Source organism: Pan paniscus, chromosome 19 (assembly GCF_029289425.2).
Source record: "Pan paniscus chromosome 19, NHGRI_mPanPan1-v2.0_pri, whole genome shotgun sequence".
In the NCBI taxonomy this organism is placed as follows: Eukaryota; Metazoa; Chordata; class Mammalia; order Primates; family Hominidae; genus Pan; species Pan paniscus.
In genome coordinates, this window is record NC_073268.2 from 19,172,591 (window position 1) to 19,195,072 (window position 22,482).

General features: G+C 43.7%; 1 protein-coding gene across 14 annotated transcripts in view; it reads right to left on the bottom strand.

Annotated features, from left to right (window-relative positions):
* Positions 1–22,482, bottom strand: part of KANSL1 (KAT8 regulatory NSL complex subunit 1) — a 197,280-nt gene that overhangs the window by 154,842 nt on the left and 19,956 nt on the right. For 3 of the 14 annotated variants that reach the window (XM_055101445.3, XM_055101441.3, XM_055101440.3), the window contains exon 1: positions 8,260–8,560. The exons of 6 other annotated variants lie outside the window; for them this stretch is intronic. The gene's annotated coding sequence lies outside the window, so the exon portion shown is untranslated. Of the gene's footprint in view, positions 1–6,928; positions 7,294–7,332; positions 7,472–8,259; positions 8,565–22,482 lie in introns of those variants that run through there. 5 more of the 14 variants (XM_057300263.2, XM_057300260.2, XM_003804926.6 and 2 more) reach the window with 3 other exon arrangements.

Below are 22,482 nucleotides of genomic sequence, written 5' to 3' on the forward strand. Positions count from 1 at the left end.
AATGTAATTGCTCAAACTTTTACCCAGCAACTGCACTTCTAGAAATCTATTCAACAGAAATATTCTCATAGGTACTCAAAGATGTATACACAATGCTTTCACTAAAGAACTGGAATACAAAAAAAAAACCCTAATTAAAAAGATCAAGCCATATAACAAGTATGATCCCATTAAATATATATATACACACATATATATACACACACATATATATATACACACATACACATACACATACATACACACACACACACACACACACGGACAGGCTAGGCCCCATGGCTCATGCCTGTAATACCAGCTACTCTAGAACTCAAGGTGGGAGGACTGCTTGAGCCCAGGAATTCAAGACCAGCCTAGACAACATAGCAAGATACCATCTCAAGAAAACTTTTTTTTCTGAAGGATGTCTATATATCAAACTATTAATGGTGTTAATCCTACTTCTATGCTAGCACTGAATTCAAATTTCCTACCACTCTTTAGCTGACAAAAGACAGAGGAAAAAAAATCATACTTTTTATCATATCTCTTTCCAACAAGCCCTAATGGTTGGTGTAAGTGCTCCTGAACAATCCTAAAATCAGCGACTTCTGAAAGATTTTAAGAATTCTAAAGGAGGCTGGGCGCGGTGGCTCATGCCTGTAATACCAGCACTTTGGGAGGCCGAGACGGGTGGATCACAAGGTCAGGAGATCAAGACCATCCTGGCTAACACAGTGAAACCCCATCTCTACTAAAATGCAAAAAAAAAAAAAATTAGCTGAGCATGATGGCGGGCACCTGTAGTTCCAGCTACTGGGGAGGCTGAGGCAGGAGAATGGCATGAACCCAGGAGGCAGAGTTTGCAGTGAGCTGAGATCCCGCCACTGCACCTCCAGCCTGGGGGACAGAGCGAGACTGTGTCTCAAAAAAAAAAAAAGAATTCTAAAGGAAACAGGTTATTCTGGTAGGGTCCATGGCCAAATTCCTGAGTTCCCACTGAAACCTACCTTATACCTTTAGAGAAAAGTCAATTAATGACTTTTAAAAGTACATTTTTCCAATGCCAATAAAATGTTAAGTCAATACTAATATCCATTTTTCTCTTGGGAGGCAAGGGGTAAGGAGTAAATCACTAAGTGCAAAAAAATACAGTCCAATTTTTTGGAGACATGCTTAAGGTCTTCAAAGAGCTTCAGTTCTCCATGGTAACATACGGAGAGTTTAATGAAACTTTCCTGACAGTTCAACTTATCAGACTGGTATTTCTTTTTTCTTTTTTTTTGAGACGAAGTCTCTCTCTGTCGCCCAGGCTGGAGGGCAGTGGTGCGATCTCGGCTCACTACAACCTCCGCCTCCAGGTTCAAGCAATTCTCCTGCCTCAGCCTCTTGAGTAGCTGGGACTACAGGCATGCGCCACCATGTCCAGCTAATTTTTGCTGTTTTTTTTTTAGTAGAGACAGGGTTTCACCATGTTAAGCCAGGCTGGTCTCAAACTCCTGACCTCAGGTGATCCGCCTCGGCCTCCCAAGGTGCTGGGATTACAGGCATGAGCCACCACACCCAGCCCAGGCTGGTATTTCTATGAAGTGTCTCTCCTATACTAGAAACCAGAAACTAGCTACAGTACTTAGCTTTGAGCCTCTTTCCCTTCACACCCTCTGGTGGAGGTGCTAACAAACAGTCACGAAGGCCAAATAACAAGCAGCAAGAGGAAAGTCTAGATATGAGTTCTTAGCAATTTTTGGTTTAACATCCTAACAACAAAATTGTTATTCCTCTTTTTTATTCCCTAATACTTACCTTCCAACTGAATTTAACCAAGTCTAACCTTAAGCTCTCCCCTTTTTAAAAAGGAATTAAAAGGTGAGGGACTCCATTACGTTTGATGTCACTCAAGCAACTTTTTCCAAATAAGAGCAGAATCTGCTGTAATTAAAATTCAGAGTAAGATCTCATTTTGGATTCCTGGTTCAGGTTACAAGAACCAGAGTTTTTAAAATAACATTTAGATAAAACTGCACTCAATCTACCTCCACTTTGCATTTCCTGACCCTCAAAATCTTAGAAAGAAACTTTAATTCTAAAAAAATTACAGCCAGGAAAAAAAAGGGCAAGTTCACAGTCAGCAACAATAAAATACACAGCTAAATAATTTCCTGGTAGAGGGCTTTCAAATGTTAACACTGTGGAAGCAGCTTAAAATCTTGGAAAAGCAAGGCTTGCAGAAAGTAACATTTATTAAACAACTATTTTGCCGCATTGTGCTACTAAATGGGGAAGGTCTACTCTATTTAAAAGGTCTCTTCCACCTTAAAGGGACTCTTTGCATAAAGGTTTAAAATCTTCATATAAAATGTTTGATTTTTTCTTTCAGACTGCCCAAACTCATTTGTTTTTGATTCATAAACATGAGCTGTGTTTTCTACTTTGGTCAAGTCAGTTTCCACACTCTATTTTAGCTTTACCTTTATTCTACCAAAGACAAGAAAATGCTTAATAAAGAAAAATATATATTGCAGCTCTTTTTGGAGTCCAAGTATTTTGGTAAATCACACCTTTTGGCTTATTTTCTCCTATGTATTTTGTTCTACATCCTAAAAGGCACATGGCTTAAAAAAGAAACAAATAATAATAGTTACCCCCTGCCATACTAGTCATCTCCTATGACCCACAATCCTCCCCTCAATCTGCAAGTGACACCCAAGGATATCACTTACCTCCTATATCTTCTGATAGCCTTCAAACGCTGGTGAACTCTAGTACAGTGGATATTTGTCTTTTCTAATTCATACTGTCTTCTACAGCCATAGTGTGGTTCAACTGAGTTTTGATCTCACATTTCAGGGAATGGGAAGTACTGATGAGGGAATCTTATCTTGTCATATAAACTATTGTTCTGCACAACTTTTAGTATGCCCAGAGGTATATACGCAACTTATCAGCATAGAAACTGTAATTTAAACATACATCTTCAGAAGCAACATGAGAACTAAAAAAGTCTTAAAATAGACTTCCAAGAAACAGTTATGAAGTCCAATTTTAGGAAAAAGACATGATCCAAGTGTTCTTTGCACTGACACAGTAGGCAAGCCAGGTGTCTGGGGCCATTTTACTTAAGAACCTGCCCTGTACTCCTTTCTTAAGGTAAGTAAGTAAAGAGGCACTAAGGTAAAATACGCTTCCCAAGACGTAGACTAATCAAATCACTCAAGGCAGGAACATTTAAAATGAAGAAAGAGTACAACGAAAGCTGCTTTAAAACTCTAAATAAGACAAGCAAGGGGCCAGGCCCGGTGGCTCACGCCTATAATCCTAGCACTTTGGGAGGCTGAGGTGGGTGGATCACCTGAGGTCCGGAGTTCAACACCAGCCTGGCCAACATGGCAAAACCCCATCTATACTAAAAATAGAAAAAAATTAGCCAGGCGTGGTGGTGGGCACCTATAATGCCAGCTACGCAGGAGGCTGAGGTAGGAGAATCGCTAGAACCCTAGGGGTGGAGGTTGCAGTGAGCCAAGATCGCGCCACTGCACTCCAGCCTGGGCAACAGAGCGAAGATTGTCTCAAACAAACAAACAAACAAAAAAGACAATCAAGGTTATATGCTCCCGTTGCTCAACCTACGCAGGAGGCTAAGGCAGGAAGATCACTTGAGCCCCGTAGTTCAGGCACTCTAAACTGTAGCGCACAATGATTACATCTGTGCACGCCAACCTGGGAATCACAGCGAGTCCCCGAGACCTCGTCTCTAAAATGAAAAAGAAACAAAATCTCTAAACCACTCAATAAGATTTACTCTGGGGCAATCAACAGACAACCACTTATTCAGTTTACCCTAGTCCCTCCCCTCTAAACTCAAGGAATGGAACGGAGAGGTCCTTTGTTGGGGGGTGGAGAGGGACAATAAAACGTAAAACTATATACATCTATCTAGCAAGAAAGTCGCTTATTTCTGTGTCTTAATGGACTCACCAAGAAGAAAAAAATAGCCCCTACCCATCTCCCCACAAGCTGAAAAAACATAAAAGGAATACACATTACTCTTTAAACATGGCGTTTACTATGTTTAGAAAATCCAGTGTGGATTAGTTTGGTGTTTTATAGCACATTTTAAAAATTGCTTGTCTAGGCTAGGCGTAGTGGCTCATGCCTGTAATTCCGGCACTTCTGGGAGGCCGAGGCAGGTGGATCACTTGAGGTCAGGAGTTCGACACCAGCCTGGCCAACATGGTGAAACCCCCGTCTCTACTAAAAATACAAAACTTAGCTGGGCATGGTGGCACACGCCTGTAGTCCCAATGGCACATGCCTGTAGTCCCTGCTACTCAGGCGGCTGAGGCACGAGAATCGCTTGAACCTGGGAGGCGGAGACTGCAATGAGCTGAGATGGCACCACTGCACTCCAGCATGGGCGACAGAACGAGACCCTGCCTCAAAAAAAAAAAAAAATTGCTTGCCTGATATAACAAGGTAACTAAGCTTTACTCGCAAAGGGGCCTAATCAGAACCTCTCAATACTAAAATACCTTCTCAAACAACCACAACACCCCTATGTTTACAGAGTACACAAATCAGGTCATAACGAACAAAACAAACCTAAAACTTCTTATTCACTTTAAAATGCAATTAAAACCTGTGGTCAACTCAATCCTCTACAGAAGACGCAGAGACACTGGTTACAATGTAGCATTACTAGAGATGGAAGAGTAGCCTTAGTGACAGTGAAGAAAAAAGTTTAGTATAGTTACTTCACTTTCTTCTCACCTTGATATGAGTTCACAAGTGAACTAAGGCCTACTCATTTTCTAACTTCCAGAATTTTCCTCAACAGGAAACACTCACGTAACAAAGAGTGCTCTGCAGGTTTAACCAGAGAAGTAACATGTGTAGGCAGGAAGAAAGAAAATCAGACAAAAATTTAACATCTCACGTTGGTAAAGCACCAAAGTCAAATACGAATGTTCTGAACGTGGCTTTCAGAAAAGATGCAAGAAAACTTCTAAAATACTTCACTTCGGCAGACTCACATAGATGGAAAGACCGAAAATCCCACCCTACCACGAAGGCTCTAATAATTCTTAACTGATCATTCTTTTAACTGGTCACAATCACAGACACTGGTATATACTCAAATGAGGTGGCCATCAGTGACAACCATCTTCACCATAATATAGACATTAAGAACCTTTGTAACATTTAATGTTTCCCTCCAAGTAGTTCAAAAAATAAAAAGTCAATCACCTCAAATTATGAGGTACTAACAAATACACCAAATATGCTAAAGGTCGAAGGAACGGCACACTTTGTTGCATAAACCTAGTGGAAATCCAATTCAGAATTTCATGACTGAAGGTAGTTATTCCACATTTATAATACATTTTTTAAATTCCCAAGGGATGAGCATTTTTACCTTGCCTTATTTTTAGAACTACACATCACACTGCACATATCACATGACATGATGTAACTGTTAGCAAAGAAAATGGTCCAAACCATTGACAATGTACATGGTAAATCAGGATCAATGCATACTCAAGAACCACATTTCGTATTTACTTTAAAAAAAAAGTTTCTTAATTCACAATGTTTTTTCAAATTGAAAAAATGTCTAGTAACCTATGTAGAAAAAACCAGAAATGTACTTTGTATTTTATAAAATAGGAGTTTACCCAATTATGGGAAAAACTGATATAAAGAAACAGATAAAGGAATAACATACTTCTAAAACTACAGGATTAAAAGTAAAGATTTTCTAGATCAACACCGAAATGCTAATAAATACACTTAGCATTAGGCACAAAACAATTACTACTCAAAAGTATTCACTGTTGATAGGTTAAAAAAATAGTTTTAACTGACAACGCCTGTAGACAATTGAAATTTTCTAAATTGGTCAGACAGCATGCTAGAAAAGGAACCAAGTAGAGCCTATAGGAAAGGGGAAAGGGAAAACACACCCACTTAAGCCTTTGTAAATAGTGGTCCTTTAACTGACCCAAAAAGCAGAGAAAACAGAAATTACAGACCATCCTGACAAATGGAAAACATATTCTAACGTACTAGTTTCCATACTTGAAAGGACTTTCAAAACGAAGTTCAGTAGCAATCTATAACTATATCATGATTATGCAAGGCAAAGATTATGTAATTTTATCGTTTATTTTAAAATGTTCTCCGACTCTAAAACTAAAACAAGTAAAACGTTTTGATCTCGCCAAAGCGAAAAGGAAAGGTTCCTCTGAGCTGCAATTTAAAAATATAAACACACACCCCAAAACAAACAAAAAAACACAATGATTGCTAGCCACGTGACAAAGGAGATGGCAACACCAGGATTGTGAATGGAGGGGAGGGAGGCGAGGCTGGAGGAAGAGAGATTTCTCGGAACTTTGGGGACCGCGGGAGTCGGTCTGCCGACCCTAGGAGCACTAAACTCCAGCCCCTACGAGTTGTGCTTCTAACACCCTCAAGTACAGTTTTATTAATAAGTCACAGAAAATGCTCCAGTGACCTCCAGGATAAAGGGGGGTGGGGGGGACCGAGGAAAAGGAAAGAGAGCAATTTAAAGTGGCGCCATCATGTCACCCCTTCTCCCCTAAAGCAATCAGTAAGCAATAGTTAAGTAGCACGTTTCTCTATAAATCCACATTGGGATTCCAACATTGGAAAACGAGGATTTTTAAGTAAGACACGGGAGTAGCGTTGTTTATCGTATGGAAAACAAACTATTTGCTAAGAATCAAAAGACCGTCAGCCGGAAAACAGGCCCCCAAAAAGGCAGTTAAGATTCCAACTCACTTAAAAGCAAATAAATGCCTCTTCCTCTTTAGTTTAAAAAAAAAAAAAAAGTCCGCCTGAGGGAGACTACATCTGAAAACGTAAGTGACCTGAATTTACAGGCAACAAAAATAATAAATGAAACAATCAGAGTTGTGATACAAACCGTGCAACGCGCCAAGATGTGTGTTTCGAGCAGAGAAAGGCCTTTTGCAGTCAAGAGAAGTTCAAGGCGAGAGCCAGAGTTTGTTTGGGGGGTTCTTTTACGGGAATAAATCATGTTCTTCAGGCCGCCTTTTTAAATAGAACGCCAAAGGAAAAGCTGGCGAACGAGGCGGCAGCTGCTGGGGAAGGGCCCCCGCACACCCCCGCCCTTGGGGCGACTCCCAGCCCGGACCCGCAGCAGGGAAGCCCGGAGAGGCCATTTAAAGTTCCGGGGGTTTTTTCTACCCTGCCCTGCCTTTCTAGTTACAACTAACAAAGAGAGAGAGAAATGGGAGCCACAGGGAGAGCGAGGAGAAGGAGAAAGGGCAGCAGGAGGAGGAGGAGAGGAGCAGCAGCAGCACCTACCACGTGATGGAGGAGCGTAGCCCGGGCGGATTCAGCCCCACAAAATGGGCGCAGTTTGCAAACAGCCCCCCGGCCTGGGCGCCGAGGGCCAGCGGCGGGCGGGGGCGCGCGACGGCGGCTCCGGCCCGGGCCCGCCGCTCTCCTCCCCCCGGCGCCCGGAGCCGCCCTGACTTTCCGGGCGGGGGGGCGAGGCAGAGGGGGAGGGGAAGGCGGCGGCGGGGAGCGGCTGCTTTTTCTTCTCTTTCGGGCCCTTTCCCGGCCTTGCTCCGCACCGACGGGGCCCGAGCACGGCTGGAGACCGCAGCCCGGCCGGGAGGGCGGGCGGGCGGGGGCAGAGAGTGAAACCGCCCCCCCGCCCCGCACAAACAAGCACCGCCGTCTGCAGCCCGAACCCGCACCCAGGCCGCCACCCCCGGCCGCCTCTTTCCAGCCGGAGAGCGCGCTTCAGCCGCCCCCCGCGCCGCCGCGGCGAGACGAGTCGGCTTCGCTACGGTGCTCGGTTCTCCCGCCGGCTCGGCGAGCGGTGGCGGCGGTGGCGGCGGCACTGGGAAAATGGCGGCCGAGCTCCTTTTCCCTCCCCCCCTTTAATCTGAAGCGGAGGGAGAATGGAGCGAGCGAGCGAGCGGGCGAGCGCCGGGGACACGGGGAGGAGGGACAGCAGCGCCTCCGCCGGCTGCGGCTGCGGCGGCGAAGGGCCGCTCCACCCCGGCGCGCCGCCAGGGGGCGCCCGCCGCGCCGCCCCCGCGGGCCGCCAGGAGGCGCGGCCGCCGCCGCCTCAGTCATGGCTCCTCGCCGTGGCCGATGTTTTTGTACCTCCATCTGCGGAGGCCGCGGCGCCCGGCCCCAGCTGCCCCGGACGTGCGGCGACGGCACGCAGCACTGCGGCAGGGGGAAGCCAGCCCTCGCTGCGGCCGAGGTGAGTCTAACCTGAGGCACTGACGCCGTCACATGCCCTCCGTGCTGGGGCCGGCGGTGCGGCTCGCCGGTTGAGGGGCAGGGCGGGCCGGCGCCGCGGAGCGAGAGGACGTGAGCGAGGAACTGTTTGCACTGTGTAGTAAAGAGGGTAAGGCCGTCGGCACCACACTATTCCAAGGCTAACCCTGCAGAAAGCTCCCTGACCAGTGAAGCGGTTTCCGCCGCCCGCCCTTTGTCCCTAGCAGCCAGCCTCCGTATACTGCAGCACGGCTGGGCACTAGCCCCAGCACCGCGCTCCGCAGCCACCAGAGTTGGGCGGGGTGGGGGGGGTGCACGTAGTCACTGCGCAGGCCCCAGCCAGGGCCCGCGCCGGGCCAGCCCGGGAAGGGACAGCCGGGAGCCAGAGGGGAAGTCATGGCCCCGCCGGCGCCGGGCCCGCTGGGAACTGTAGTTTTCGTGAAGAAACACGCGTCTTGTTTTGGGTGTCATGGCTTGGCAGATCCGCCAAAACAGGCAAATGGCATTACACAATGAGTATTTATGCTTCCTGCCGCCACCAAAAGGAAGTTCACTGCCATGCTAAAAGTTTAACAAAGAACTCCATAAAGAAACACAAGTCTCACAACAAAAAGCCAACTTCCCACCTCGTTACCAGAGTTGGTTTAAAGTGGTGGCACCTTATCATTTCTCATGACCAGTTTATCAGTACAGAACTTTATATTGTCCCCAAAATAGGACCTTTAAAATAATGGAACCTTTCCTAGACTTAAAGAATTCATAAACATAATGTAATACAAAGTGTCACACAAAGTGTAATTCTACCACCCTTTAAAGTTGCCAAAAGATGAGTGGAGTATCTTGAGATTTAAAAGACTAATCTAGGATTCATCAAAACTAGCTTAAATGACTGAAGAAAAAATCGTTCAAATCATTAAATCATCAAATTCGGCAGATAAGAAGGGTATGTATGCTCTACTACCAAAAAGGAAGATGCAAAATGCTTCACACTTTTTTGTGGCTTACCAGAACCAATATCCGGCATTATACGTCACTTCTGCTCATCAAAAAACACCCTCACAGTCGTTACAGAACGGTTTTAGTCTTCCCACAAAGTTACACTAACTCACCTGCCCCTGCAACATCTGCACCTAGGTTTCTGCGAGTTTCCATTTGTACTCCTAAAATCACACTCTCAAGCATAGTCATAGTTCTCAAATACCAAAGGCAGGCAGTTTGCAGTCATAGGGTCAAATTACACAAAGAATAAACTAATATTTGTATACACATCCAAAAGAGGTCTTTAGTCTTGGATTTTTAATTTACAACCCTGGGGAAAAACTTTGACTTTTTTATTGTACACACATACACACATAAATAGTAATTCCACAAAATACAGTAGAAGGGTATTGGACCAACAGATGGCGAACTAGAGCTCCAATCTGAGGCTTCTGAAATCTAAATTAGCAGAATGAAAAATACCAAATAAGGCAAAGCCCTTTGCAGCGTATACTTAAATATTAAATTCAGACACACCATAACAAAATAATCTTACTGCTGCTCCAAATTTTTAAGACTCAACTGTCAGATTTAATTAGGCAACCAAATAAGCAAGATTATATGAAATATATTTTTCTAATGGATTAGGAGAAAACTGGAAAATGCTCATTTTTAAAACCATGTATTTGGGGGAACTATAAATTCCAGTTTCCCCTTTCCCTCATTGCTTAGTGCAAGAGTCAAGAGTTCACAGGGTTTATGGCACTTAAATCAGTCAACCTGTTGTATATTCTTATCTAAAATCAGACATCTTTCTTATTAGGCATCAACTTTTACTTTTATTTTTTTGACAGGGTCCTGCTCGGTTGCCCAGGCTAGAGTGCAGTGGTGCAATCAAACTCACTGCAGCCTCCCAGGCTCAGGCGATCCTACCTCAGCCTCTTGAGTAGCTGGCATTACAGGCATATGCCACCATGCCCAGCTGTTATTTTTTTCATTCCTTTTTGTCTTGGTAGATACAGAGTCTCCCTATGTTGCCCAGGCTGGTCTCGAACTCCTGGACTCGAGTGCTGGCATTACAGGCATGAGCCACCACACAAAAATCTTATGAAGAGAAGTAAATTTTCTTAAATTTCCCCCCAAAAAAATAGTGGATGTCCAAAAGGCTGATTGAAAACACCTACATACAAAATAAAACAAACAAAAAAAGATTTAAAGAAAAAGGCCTAGTGCAGCAGCTCACTCCTGTAATCCCAGCACTTTGGGAGGGTGAGGTGGGAGGATCACTTGAGCTCCGGAGTTAGAGACCAGCCTGGGCAACAGAGTGAGACCCTATCTCTACAAAAAAAATTTTAAATTAGCCAAGTGTGGTAGCATGTGCTTACAGTCCCAGCTACTCCAGAAGCTGAGGGGATTGCTTGAGCCTGGGAGGTCAAGGCTGCAGTGAGTCATGATCATGCCATTGTAGTCCAACCTGGGCAACAGAGCGAGACCATCTCAAAATGAAAAGTGATAAAAAAATAAAAACACCAACATATTTCAAATCACTCTTGGAATAGTCATGTTGACTCTCCAATATCCACTCTATTCTGATTAGTTTTAACCCATTCTCTTTGCCAATGATTGGTTAGGAATGGCCATGAGATGTGAGTAGAAGCCCCCTGGACAGCCTCCAAAAGAGAACTGTGAGAAAAGGTTCTTCAATCCTAAAAATGATGGAGGAAAAAACAGTCCCTCTTCCTCAGACAGTGACACCTCAAACTGCTACAGTCACCTTTGCAGCAAGCCTGAAGATGCCACCAACATCAAAGGGAATAGAGAGTTGGTCCTTGGTGATAGCATTAAGCCACTGTATCAACCAATCCTGACAATTTGTATGACTTCTGGATTTCCAGCCACATTACAACAATGTAACAATAAACATTTATTAATTGCTTAAGCCAATTTGAGTTAGGTTCCTTATATAATAAATGAAGTCAAAAAACAATGATTGAGTTCTAATGTTTTTTAGTATTTGTATCTTACTTTATGATTACAGTATTTTATATAACTAATCTTATTATTTCTTCCTCAGAAAAGACATTCCATGGCCAGGCATGGTGGCTCACACCTATAATCCCAGCACTTTGAGAGGCCAATGTGAGAGTATTGCTTGAGCCCAGGAGTTTGAGAACAGCCCAGGGAAAACAGCAAAACTTCATCTCTTCAAAAAATAAATAATAAAAAAATTTAGCCGGGGGTGGTGGCATACACCTGTAGTCCAAGCTACTCACAGGCTCAGGCAGGAGGATCACTTGAGCCCAGGAGGTCAAGGCTGCAGTGAACCATGATCACGCCACTGCAAACCAGCCTGGGCAACAGAGCAACACCCTGTCTCCAAAAAAAGAAAAAGGAAGGGAGGAAGGAAAGAAAGAAAAAAGGAAAAGGTATTCCCTCTTACACACAGCTCTGTACCCATCCATCTTTGTCTGTGTTCTCTCTACCTAGAAAAAGAGGACCATCCCTCATTACCACCATTCCTTGTTAATTCCTCTCTCCAATCCACCTACAACTCATGTTATCCTCTTATATTCCACCACACCACTGTTATCGTCTACTCACTTCACTTGACAATAATGTAGGCTGGGCGTGGTGGCTCATGCCTGTAATCCCAGCACTCCGGAAGGCCAAGGCAGGCAGATCACCTGAGGCCAGGAATTCGAGACCAGCCTGGCCAACATGGTGAAACCCCGCCTCTACTAAAAATACAAAAAGTAGCCAAGCATGGTGGTGCACGCCTGTAGTTCCAGCTACTCGGGAGGCTGAGGCATGAGAATCACTTGAGCCCGGAAGGCAGAGGTTGCAGTGAGCCAAGATCACACCACTGCACTCCAGCCTAGGCGACAGAAGGAGACTCTGTCTCAAAAAAAGAACCAATAATGTACAGAGTTGGCACTACATTACCCTTGGTTAAATGCTCTCTGTAATTCCTCTGAGTTTGTTTTCATATACCAATCTTGCCACCTCAAGCCAGCCTGAAAGCCCTTGCAGGCAGGAACTGTGGTTGTTCTAATTTAAGATCTGTAACTCTCATCTATAGATAATAAACGTATTCCAAAAAGGCACTCTCTACCTTCCCTGCCACAGACCTTCTAAACAAGCCAGAAATTCCTAAACAGAATAATCTCACAAATTCAGTACCTCGTATGTCCAAACTAATCTCAAAAGGACAATGAATAACTTTTTTTGCACTTAAGAAAAAGCAATTATTATATATTAACTCAGGACAAGTTCTAAAGCCTAGGCCATTTAGTTTCAAAAGCACAGGGGCCCATTTTTTTGGTTACTTACCTAGGACCTAGCCCAGGGCCTGGCACAAAAGAGACACATCATAAGAACTGACTGAATAAATGAAAAAGGTAGAGTGTAGTACTTAAGCACACAGGACCTAGGTAGCCCGATTCTAATCCTGCCTCCCTCACTTATTCTTTGTGTTACTTTGGGCAAAGTACGTATTCTGCTCTGTAAAATGGAGATAGTAATACCACCTACCTCTTAAGTTTAACTATTATTATTAGTGAATGAAGCTATTTTCCACAGTTCTAAACTTTAAAGGTTAAAATCTGAGTGAAGCAAAAATCAGCACCTCTTTCCTAATTCAAACTTCAAACACCTATCTACTTAGGACTTGGACCTACTTTAATTTAAAAAAAAAAAAAAAAAAAAAAAAAAAGCCTGGATGTGGTGACTCACACCTGTAATTCTAGCACTTCGGGAGACCGAAGCAAGTGGATCACCTGAGGCCCGGAGTCTGAGACCAGCCTGGGCAACATGGTGAAACCCTGTCTCAACTGAAAATACAAAAATTAGCCTGGCATTGTGGCACATGCCTATAGTCCTAGCTACTTGGGAGGCTGAGGCAAGAGAATCGCTTGAACCCACAAGGTGGAGGATGCAGTGAGCCAAGATCGCACCACTGCACTCCAACCTGAGTGACAGAGCGGGACTCTGTTTCAAAAAAAAAAATCCCTGTCTAGACTCTAGCAAACAATGTTTTCATTCATGAACTTAGATAACACTATATATAAAAATACTTTTAGCTCCCTAAAAACATATTCTGAGAATGATTATTTACAATCATAAATCTAATGCCACATTAAATACTTCAAATACATTTAATTCAACAAAAATCTAGTGAGTACCTATTAAGCTCAAGAATTTATTCTAGATATCACAGAAATGAACACATAAACCTATGTAAAAACCCATATGAAAATTATAAAAGAAACATCTTTAAGCTGAAACTGAGGCATGTTCTCACATTAATATTTAACCAGCTAAATATTAAATAGAAAGCCAGAGTCAACTAAACCAAAGTTAAGAAATTTAAGTCAAAAAATTTAGGATGTAGAAGGAATATGTTCAGCCGCCACATTTTATTAGTGTGAAAATGAGGCCAACAGAAAGAAGCCAGTTAAGAGATTGCCAAAGCGTCAAAGCTGGAATCAGGGTCTCTCAGTCTTCAATTCTCACTTTTCCCGCTTCTAATTCACCAGTGCTACTCACTTGGTGAACTGGATGTGCAAACATGCTAAAGGCATTAAACCTAAACCATACTACCTATTTCACAGTGTCACAAGTATAAAGATTTAGCCAAATGCAAGTAGAAGAAAATCCTCATACTGATTACAATGACTACAAAGCTCAGAAATCAAGATTTTTTTTCATTAAATGGAGGCCTTAACTGATTCAAAATATCATACAGTATTTTTATGTACTGACTGAATCCAGTAGAAACAAACTTTCAGTAAGATTAAACAAAAGCATTTCATAAATGGCAAAGTATTACAAGAATGCATAGCATTCCTTCATTTCAATCCAACCTAACAAGATATTTTCCTCCTCATACTACTGATACAAACTGCAGGATTTACATAAAGATACTATTTTGCCATCTCACCACAGAACTGACCCAATAATTCATACAAAAGAAAAACTATTAGGCAGCCTCCTAATTTAACTGTGTTAGTAATGAGAACAATACTGTTGTAGGTTAAACCTAAATGTACTAGTAAGTCTAGAAATAATTTACTTTAGGATAATTCAGAAGACAACATTAAAGCTCAGCTGAATACAATTATATCACTGAAAGAAACAAGTCAGGTTCTCTCAGGCCATCAGCTATTGTTAAAATCTAACACCCAAGATTGTTGGTCTTCTCCACAGTGGTGGATTTAATAGCAGCTACCAGCACTCATTTCTAGTGCAAGCAGTTTAAGCAGGATTTTATACGAACATTTTAATATAAAAGTTCCTCAATGAGTTTACACACACACACACACACACACACACACACCCTGATTATTTTGGTGAATTTTAGTTAATTCTAATGTTTTTAACTTTAGTTTGGAATATTTTTAAATTCTCAAATAACTAGAATGTGTGGTTAACCCTGAACGTTCAATGACCAAACATAGAAAGAGTATTCTAATATACTGATTTTGCAGATTAAGCAATCTACGCAGGACCCAAACTTTTTATCAGATAATAAAGCTGAGTGTCAGAATTTGGCCAAAATGTACCAAGAAACTACCTGAGTTCTTTTCCAAAGGAAACATAAAGGTAAATATGCAGAACTTCAAGGCAGCTGTGAGCAGCCAAGTTGTGGAGGGCCTGACAAAAGTGAGTCAGAAGGGAAAATGTTCAAAGAGAAAAGGAGGCAGCAGGTGTACAAGGCAAAACACACCTTAAAAAATGTCTTTACAGGCTGGGTGCGGTAGCTCATGCCTGTAATCCCAGCACTTTGGGAGGCCAAGGTGGGCAGATCACGAGATCCGGAGATCGAGACCATCCTGGCCAACATGGTGAAACTCCGTCTCTACTAAAAATACAAAAAATTAGCTGGGCATGGTGGGGGGCACCCGTAGTCCCAGCTACTCGGGAGGCTGAGGCAGCAGAATGGCATGAACCTGGGAGGCGGAGCTTGCAGCGAGCGGAGATCACGCCAGTGCACTCCAGCCTGGGCGACAGAGCGAAACTCCGTCTCAAAAAAAAAAACAAAATATATATATATATATATATATATATATTTTGTTTTTTTTTTTACGTCAGTTGCTGATTCTAAGTTATGATGCAACTTGTAAAATCTTGTTCTGATGGCATGGCAAACCTAGGGACTTTGGAAGATGGCAGACCTGTTTCCTCCAATGAAGCAGCATACCATTCTTGGAAAGGGAATTACTTTTTTTTTTTTTGAGACACAGTCTCACTCTGCTGCCCAGGCTGCCAGGCTGGAGTGCATGGCAAAATCTGGGCTCACCGCAACCTCCACCTCCTGGGTTCAAGCGATTCTCCTACCTCAGCTGCCCAAGTAGGTGGGACTACAGGCGCGTACCACCATGCCCGGCTAATCTTTGTATTTTTAGTAGAGACGGAGTTTCGCCATGTTGGTCAGGCTGGTCTCAAAATCCTGACCTCAGGTGATCCGCCCATCTCAGCCTCCCAAAGTACTGGGATTACAGGCGTGAGCCACCACGCCCAGCCTAGAACATTATTTTTAACCCACTAATTCTTGGATTCTTGAACTTGTTTCTATGTACACTCAGGAACATACAGCTACAAACGGGGAGTAACCAAAGCCACTGAATATATGCAGGAGCAACTTTTTTGGAGTATCAATTTAATCAAGGATTATAGTAAAATCAGATGTACTTTTGTTAAAATAAACACAAATATATTACAGGTTGACCATCCCTAATCTGAAAATTCAAAACCCTCCAAAATCTGAAACTTTTTGAGTGCCAACATGACACCTCAAATGGAAAATTCCACACGTGACACCTTTGCTTCTGATGGTTCTCTGAACCATCAGAAACACTGTTTATTTCAAGAACAAAATTATTTTAAATTTTGTATAAAACTGGTCGGTTGTGGTAGCTCATGCCTGTAATCCTAACACTTTGGGAGACCAAGATGGGAGGATCATTTGAGCCCTGGAGTTCAAAACCAGCCTGGGCAACATAGTGAGACCCTATCTCTGAAAAAAAAAAAAATTAAGTCCAGGTGCAGTGGCTCAGGCCTGTAATCCCAACACTGGAAAGCCATGGCAGGTGAATCACTTGAGCTCTGGAGTTCAAGACCGGCCTGGGCAATGTAGCAAAACCTGTCTCTACCAAAAACACAAAAAATTAGCCAGGCATGGTGGCATGCACCTGTGGTCCCAGCTACACAGGAAGCCAAGGTGGGAGAATCACTTGAGCCTGGAAGGTGGAGGCTCCAGTGAGCAGAGATGGCGCTACTGCACTCCAACCTGGGTAACAGAATCAGACCCCATCTCAAACAAACAAAAAAATTAGCTGGGCTTGGCACCGTGCATCTGTACCAGTTAGTACCAGCTACCTGGGAGGCTGAGGCAGGAGAATGACTTGAGCCCAGGAGTTCTAGGCTGCTGTGAGCTAGGATCACATTACTGCACTCCAGCCTGGGCAACAGTATGAGACATCATCTCTTAAAGAAAAAGGTAAAAAAAAGAAATTATCTTCAGGCTATGTGCATAATGTGTACATGAAACATAGAATTTCATGTTTAGATTTGGATCCCATCTCCAAGATAGTACATTATGTACATGCAAACATCCCCAAATCTGAAAAATCTGAAATCCAAAAAACTTCTGGTCCCAAGCATTTCGGATAAGGGATATTCAATGTATACAGAGCAAAAGGCAAAATTCTCGCTGTTTCAAGATAGAAAAGGAGTCCTCAGAGAGATATGTCCTGCTTGTAACAAACTGCTCCAAACAGCCCTAGACCCTGAAAAGTACTTTAAGGAAAGATAAAGAGGTACTGGTTTAGACCATTTATAGATAAATATGCATGGCTAAAACCCCTGAATGTAATCCTTCCAGGCAGAAGATAAAACCTGAAATCTAACGTATAAATTGTCATGGGTACAATATTATAAAAGAGACCATAAGTTACCGAGAACATGACTGGAATTCAGGAAATGCTAAAGGTCCTGTCTTATCTCTGTAACTCATTTACAAAGAAATCATGTATGATTTTCTCAACTGCAATCTTTTTTGTTTCTGAATTAGACTGACAAAAATTATAGAATATAATATTCAATATTTTCCACCATATTCCAAATTCTCACAATCACATTTAGACACAATTTTATCTAATGAAATGTGTCCCAAATGAACCAACTTTAACCAGCATCAGAAAAAATAAAATAAAATAGTTAAATGAAACTGTATCTTCTTTGGTATAAGAAGTCCTTCAGGCCAGACGTGGTGGCTCACATCTCTAATACTAGCACTTTGGGAGGCCGAGGCCAGTGGTTTGCTAGAACTCAGGAGTTCGAGACCAGCCTGGGCAACATGGTGAAAACCCGTCTCTACTAAAATACAAAAAATTAGCCAGGCGTGGTGGCATGCGCCTGTAGTCCCAGCTACTCGGGAGGCTGAAGCAGGAGAATTGCTTGAACCCGGCGGGAGGTAGAGGTTGCAGTGTCAGTGAGCTGAGATCGTGCCACTGCACTCCAGCCTGAACGACAGAGCAGACTCCGTCTCAAAAAAAAAGAAAGAAATCCTTCAGCACAGAGGGTAGGAAAAAACAACTACTCACACTTCCCAGAATACCTACCGTGGCAATACCAAAATATGACCATGCTTGTTAATATTTGGGCTAGGACATTAAATGTTTATAACATAACACAAACACTTGTAATCCAAATGTGAATGATTATCTTCAATTTTCAGTAAAATAAGACCCTATAAAAGCCCTACCATTAATATATATTCATTCATAAACATACTGAGTACCAGTGAATGTTAAACACTGTAGAATCTCTAAAGAAAGAATACTCGGTCACTTTATAAGCTATGTGGTAGTCAAGAAAAATCCTTTCTACTCATTGATACGTTAAATGATCAAAAAATCCAAAGCTAAAAAATGATCAGAGAACAATGAAAAAATTTTAGGGGCTTTATGCTTCCAATTCCATTTTCTTCTGGACTCCTTTCTGAAGCTTGCCTAAATCATCCCAGGAATGCTAAAATTGGGTGTTATTTATGGCGTAACCAAAATGAAATAACAAAGTAAGTACCCCAAATAAAACTAGGAGAAAAAATCCAGGGAACCAAGCAGGCAGTAAGGATCTAAAGTTCTATACTTGGAACCTCTACCCTGAATGTTAAATAATAGATGTTTTTTAAATAGTTGACTACCAAGTGTGGTGGCATGTGCCTGTAATCCTAGCTACTTGGGAGGCTGAGGTGGAGAGACTACTTGAGCCTAGGAGTTCTAGACTAGTCTGGACAAATAGCAAGACCCTGTCTCACGGGTGGGGGAGCGGGGGAAGGCAACCAAGCTGGGTGTGCCATGTGCCTCTAGTCCCAGCTACTTGGGAGGCTGAGGCAGGAGGAGTGCTTGAAACCATAGGCCACTGTACTCCAGCCTAGGCAACATAGGAAGACGCTATCTCTAAAACAAACATAAACAAAAAGGCCAGGTGTGGTGGCTCACACCTGTAATCCCAGCACTTGAGGAGGCCGAGTTGGGAGGATCACTTGAGGTCAGGAGTTCGAGACCAGCCTGGCCAACATGATAAAATTTTTGTATCTTTAGTCTCTACTAAAAACAAAAATTAGCTGAGTGTGGTGGCAGGGGCCTGTAATCCTAGCTACTTGGGAGGCTGAGGCATAAGAATCATTTGAACCTGGGAAGTGGAGGTTGCAGTGAGCGGAGATCACACCACTGCACTCCAGCCTGGGTAACAGAGCCAGACTCTATCTCAAAAAAACAAACAGTTATATCTTTAATTATTATCTTCATTCAGTAATTAGGCAATTAGAATTTACAATTGCTAAATGAATGTTCAAAGTTCAACCAAAATTAGTCCAAGATGAAGCCAAGAACACATCTCAACTCATTCAATAAAGCCATTATTACTCTGATGCCAAAACCAGACACAGATATCACAAGACAACTACAGACCAATATATCTTATGAATACAGATGTAGAAGTCCTCAACAAAGCAAAATGAATCCAGCAACATATTAAAAGGCTTATACACCATTGCTAAGTATGACTTAATCCCAGGGATTCAAGGTTGGCTTAACTTCTGAAAATCAATTAATGTAATACACCATATTAATAAAGGATACAAACCACATGATCATTTGAATAGATGCAGAAAAAGCACTTAACAAAATCCAACATGCTTTCATGATAAAAACACTCAACAAAGTAGAAATTGAAGAAAACATCTTCAATCTAATAAAAAATACCTATGGGGGAAAAAAAGAATACCTACAAAAACCCCATAGCTAAAATCATACTTAATGGAGAAAGCCTGAATGCTTTCTCCCTCAGGTCAAGAACAAAACAAGGATATCCACTCTTACCACTCTGTTTAACACTGCACTGAAGGTTATGGCCAGGGCAAATAGGCAAGAAAAAGAAATAAAAATCATTCAGGCTTAAAAAAAAGAAGGAAAACTACCTTTATTTGCAGATGATATAATCTTGTATATAGAAAATCCTAAGAAAATCCCACAAATAAACTATTAGAGCCAATAAACACATCCAACACAGTTACAGGATACAAGCTCAATATACAAGTAGTAATCGTATTTCTATATACAAGCAATAAGCAATCTGAACATGAAAAGTTTTTTAAAATTCCACTTACAATAGCATCCCCCCCCCCAAAAAAAAGACTTAGAAAGCCAAGCACGATGGCTCACACCTGTAATCCCAGCACTTTGGGAGGCCGAGGCAGGTGGATCACTTGAGGTCAGGAGTTCAAGACTAGCCTAGCCAACGTGGTGAAACCCCGTCTCTACTAAAATACAAAAATTAGTTGGGTGTGGTGGCAGGTGCCTGTAATCCCAGCTACTCAGGAGGTTGAGGCAGTGGAATCACTTGAACCCAGGAGGCGGAGGTTGCAACGAGCCGAGATCGCACCACTGTACTTTAGCCTGGGTGACAGAATGAGACACTGTCTCAAAAAAAAAAAAAAAAAAAAAAAGACTTAGAAATAAATTTAACAAAAGCAATGACAATCTTATACTCTGAGATATATAAAAATTGCAAAAGAAGTTAAAGAAATCCTAACTAAATGGAAAGGCCAGGTGTGATGGCTCACACCTGTAATCCCAGCACTTTGGTAGACTGAAGTGGGTGGGCTGCTTGAGTGCAGAAGTTCAGGATCAGACTAGGCAACAAGGCAAGAACTCATCTCTACAAAAATACAAAAATGAGCTAGATGTGGTGGCATGCACCTGTAATCCTAGCTGCTAGGGGGGCTGAGGAGGGAAGATCACTTGAGCCTAGTAGGTTACAGCTGCAGTGAGCCATGATTGCATTACTGTACTTCACTGCAGCCTGGATGACAGAACAAGACTGTGTCCCCCCCCAAAAAAAAAAAAAAAAAAAAAAGGAAAGACATCCCATGTTCATGGATGAGAATGGATCAGAAGATATAACTCTGTTAAAATGGCAATATTCCCTAAATTGATCTACAGAATCAATGTGATCCCAGCATACTCAAAAGAAATTTGAATAGGAAAAACAAAGTTGGGGGACTCACACTTCCTGATTTGAAAACATAATTCAAAGCTATGGAAATCAAGACAGTGTGGTAGTGGCATAAGGATAAACATACAGATCAATGGAATATAAGTGTGGGTTCAGAAATAAACCTTTACACTGACAGTCAATTGATTTTTTGACAAAAATGCCAAGACAATTCAGTGGAGGAAAGAATGGTCTTTTTAAGCCAAGTGCTGTAGCTGACACCTGTAATCCCAGCATTTGGGGAGGCTGAGACAGGAGGATTGCTTGAGGCCAGGAGTTTGAGACTAGCCAGGGCAACAAAGCAAGACCCCCATCTCTACAAGAAACAAACAATGGTCTTTTCAACAAACCATGCTGGGACAACTGAATATTCACATGCAGTAGAATGAAGCTGGACCACTATATCTCACACCATACATAAAAATTAATTCTAATTAAATTTAAACATGGATTATAGACCTAAATGTAACAGCTAAAACAATAAAATTCCTAGAAGAAAACAAAGCTAATCTTCATTTCAGATTCAGCGAGGACTTTGCACCCAAGACTGTGTGGTAGATAGAGCTCCCTCTCCCCTCTCCCCTCCCCCCTCTCCCCTCTCCCCTTTCCCCTCTCCCCTCTCCCCTCTTTCCACGGTCTCCCTCTGATGCCGAGCCGAAGCTGGACGGTACTGCTGCCATCTCAGCTCACTGCAACCTCCCTGCCCGATTCTCCTGCCTCAGCCTGCCGAGTGCCTGCGATTGCAGGCGCGCGCCGCCACGCCTGACTGGTTTTCGTATTTTTTTGGTGGAGACGGGGTTTCGATGTGTCGGCTGGGCTGGTCTCCAGCTCCTAACCGCCAGTGATCCACCAGCCTCGGCCTCCCGAGGTGCCGGGATTGCAGACGGAGTCTCGTTAACTCAGTGCTCAATGGCGCCCAGGCTGGAGTGCAGTGGTGTGATCTCGGCTCGCTACAACCACCTCCCAGCCGCCTGCCTTGGCCTCCCTAAGTGCCGAGATTGCAGCCTCTGCCTGGCAGCCACCCCGTCTGGAAAGTGAGGAGCGTCTCCGCCTGACCGCCCATCGTCTGGGATGTGAGGAGCCCCTCTGCCTGGCTGCCCAGTCTGGAAAGTGAGGAGCGTCTCTGCCCGGCCGCCATCCCATCTAGGAAGTGAGGAGCACCTCTTCCCGGCCGCCATCACATCTGGGAAGTGAGGAGCGTCTCTGCCCGGCCGCCCATCGTCTGAGATGTGGGGAGCACCTCTGCCCTGCCGCCCCGTCCAGGATGTGAGGAGCGTCTCTGCCCGGCCGCCCTGTCTGAGAAGTGAGGAGACCCTCTGCCTGGCAACCGCCCCGTCTGAGAAGTGAGGAGCCCCTCCGCCCGGCAGCCACCCCGTCTGAGAAGTGAGGAGCGTCCTCCCTCCTCGTCCGGGAGGGGGGTGGGGGGGGTCAGCCCCCCGCCCGGCCAGCCGCCCCGTCCGGGAGGCGAGGGGTGCCTCTGCCCGGCCGCCCCTACTGGGAAGTGAGGAGCCCCTCTGCCCGGCCAGCCGCCCCGTCCGGGAGGGAGGTGGGGGGGGTCAGCCCCCCACCCGGCCAGCCGCCCCATCCGGGAGGGAGGTGGGGGGGTCAGCCCCCCACCCGGCCAGCCGCCCTGTCCGGGAGGGAGGTGGGGGGATCAGCCCCCCGCCCGGCCAGCTGCCC